Here is a 3,519-nt window from a genome sequence, read left to right as displayed (position 1 = left end):
ATTTCACACCCACTGTGCACAGGGGCAAATGATACACAAGGTGCAAAAGCAGTGGAGAAGCAGGCTGTATGTGCAAGTGTCCAGGACATATAGTGAAGGCCTATATATTTATTCTTCTGTCTGGTCCTGCGCACTTTCTTTGCATCTGCACTGGGAAGGCAGTACAGCCCACGGAGCCTGATATCCCATCAGCCACGAACAGTGATTCCCTACTCAGCAATATACCAGGCTATGTCAGGGCAAATCTCATGTTGCCTTACAGAGCTTTCTAGTCAGAAGAGAAGACACTGAATGCTAAGAGAACTGAAACTACAACAGGGTTCAAAAAGAACAAGAATAATTCATAGAGATAGGTCCATCATTGACTATTAGCCAGGATGGACAGGGACGTGTCCCTAGCCTCTGTTTGCCAGAAGCTGGGAATGCGGCAACAGGGATGGATCTTGATGATTACCTGTTCTGTTCATTCCTCTGGGGCACCTGACATGGCCAATGTCGGAAGACAGACTGGGCTAGATGGACTTTGGTCTGACCCGGTATGGCCATTCCTATGTTCTTATGTAAAGATATGCATGGCACATTCTGTTTGCTATCTGCTAAAATTCTATCTCTCTAACCTCCCTGTTAAATTGATTTGTTTGCCACACACGTAACCAAAAAATCTGCTAAGGGTTGAATTTTATATTGTTCCTTCCCCTCCCACAGCCTGTATTTAAATCATTCAAAGGACTTTCAAAGAACCGATTCATTTACTTACTTCCAGCTATTCTGAGACTCAGCTCTAATTCAGAGCAAGTTCATAAGATCAAAGCTTTCTTTTGACAAACTTGCAAGTTCTACAAATAATTAGCTCCACCAAGAATCCTGTCCTGTAACAGTTTCCAAACTTCTGCAGTGTCACTTGTCATGTGTGCCTTCTTAACTATATTCTGCAGTTTCTGTGGAGTCTGCTTACGTTCTACCTCTTAAGCTTCTGAAGGGTCCACAACAACGAGAGGTTGACTTGTCATAGTATAATTCCTCATCTGAACCTTAGAGTTCAATATGAGGTACTAGCATAAATTCCTCTAAGCTTAATTACCAGCTTAGATATGATAGCGTCCACGCACCAGACAGGATTTCCAGTGCCTGCCTCTCTCTGTCTCTCCACCTCCCTGGGGACCCCAAGACTCAGATGACCTGAGTCTCAACCAAGGGAGATAATCCCCTCCCCAGATGACCCTGGAGATCAGCCTGTTCAATTCCTTGCCGCACAGAGAGATCAGGTTTCTCTCCTCCCTCCCTCCGAGTCCCTGCAAATGCAAGCTTTGTAATTCTAACACAAAGAGGTTTTCCTTCACCCAGTTTCCTTCCTCCCCACAAATTCCCTGGTGAGTTCCAACTAGGAAAAATTCCAACAGGTCTAAAAAGAAAGCTTTATATAAAAAGAAAGAAAAGACATAAATGGTCTCTGTATCAGCTGACAATATACGGGTTATTGGCTTAAAAGGAAAACATGAATAAACAGCCTTCCAAACAGAAATACAATTTAAGACATTCCAGCAAACTACACACATGTAATACAAAAACAATATAAAACCTATACTGTCTTATACCTCTATTTACAACTGGAGAACAGAAGATTAGAAAGCCTGAAGATAGAGAGATCGTCTCTCAGAGCCGAGAGAGCACTAGACACACAGACAAAGAACCCACACCCAAAACTTCCCTCCTTGAGATTTGAAAATCTTGTTTCCTGATTGTCCTGGTCAGGTGTTTGTTCCCTTTGTAACCCTTTACAGGTAAAAGAACATTAACCCTTAGCTATCTGTTTATAAGTACTGTACACACATACTCCAGCAGCTCATTCATATGTTGCTCCTCCTTGGTGACTTCTCCCATATTTGGGAGAGGATTTGTCTAGACAGATCTTGGAAGGAATCAAGAGCATGGAGCACTTCTGTGTATGGGAAACTTGTTGCATCTTGTCCTGAAATTGATGGGAAACTGTTCAATAATAACCAGTGGATTGGTAGATGGCCTTCGGGTTGGATGATTATATAATCAAGACAATGATGCAATATTTCAGCAACTGCAAGAAGCAAATTAATATGTGAAGGTACAATTTTAGAAATATCTTTTGAAATGGGAGACGTCTACAACTACACTATTGTTTGATTCTAAACTGTTTCTCATACACAACATGTTCCCACCTCTTTGAATTTTTCCATGCCAATCCAGCCCTGTTTGTATGGTTCCAATGATTGTTGTTGAGCTTCTCCTCATTATATACCAGTGATACTCAGCATTCAGTGGTCCAGTAACCATATTAGAGATCAGCATTACCCAGTAGTGTGAATCATTGTTCCATTTACTATAGTACTATATTACATTTAGTTTTATATATATATATTACTCACACAATAATCAGTTAATAACTTAGTGCAAGTTGATAACTAATTGGTTAATAAATAGGAAAAGCATCCTGATTGGTAAATAATTAGACAGTTAATAATTAAATCACAGTGTTTAATTCCGTGCTGCAAAGAGCCACGAGAGACCATTAAAAAACACTTGCAGCTTGCGAGCCTCAGTCTGAGTATTATTGCTATAGACGTCTGGAATGGGCCTAGATAAATAAGAAGTCTTGTAATCTTTGACTCTCATACAGACTGGATTGCTAAAGAAAAAAAAAGCTACTAGGACAAAGAACAGCAATGAAGCAGCCAAAGCTGAAAAAGATAAGTAAAACTGTCTAACTGAAGAAGCTAACTAACACTAATCCTGATGAAGGCGGCACTGGATGATACATTCTGACAAAACTGGGTCCATGGACCAGTGAGGGTCCCGTTCCATCTGCCACACGGCTGAAAGGACTGTGACAGCTGATGCTCCACACCACTTTTATTGCTCTGCCACAACTATTTTCGAATCACAAGAGAAGGGTGTAAGGTAGTGTTCCAATGGCATTAAAAAGTTCCATTGATCCTGGCTGTGCCACAGGTACATTCAGTGCTTAATTTGTGTCAGGGCTTGCCAGGCTGAGCCCCGGCATCTTTAGCCTTGGCCATTCATAACCCCGGCACTTCTGGCCTTGCTGTATCAGTTATGAAAATAAAAAAATTCTTGATCACCAGCTCTTAATTGTTTGAGCCCCAGAACCACTTTCATTACAAATTAAAAACTGGGTACATCTCAAGAGTGGGAATATGCAGAGGCCACTCAAAGAAGATGATTAGTTCTATTGTGGTCCTTCCCCCTCACCTTGCTCTGGGAATGTTGGTAAGCACATTGCTGGAATTTGGTCACCATGGAGCCTAAACACAACCAGTAACTGTCATAATCTTGCTGCCGCTGAGACGATGCCATTCCATGCCTTTCTGCAAAACCTGTAGGTTTAACTGAAAGAAACAAGAGAATAAGGTTATTCTGCCAAATGAAAGGTGATAATGTCTGAATGGACCACAGCTTCCCCAAATCTTCATTTGAAAGCCTGACTCAAAGATTTGTAGATTATAAGGCCAGAAAGGCCCACTGTGG

This window comes from Chelonoidis abingdonii, chromosome 1 (genome assembly GCF_003597395.2).
Source record: "Chelonoidis abingdonii isolate Lonesome George chromosome 1, CheloAbing_2.0, whole genome shotgun sequence".
Classification (NCBI taxonomy): domain Eukaryota; kingdom Metazoa; phylum Chordata; order Testudines; family Testudinidae; genus Chelonoidis; species Chelonoidis abingdonii.
Note: the sequence above shows the minus strand (reverse complement) of the source record.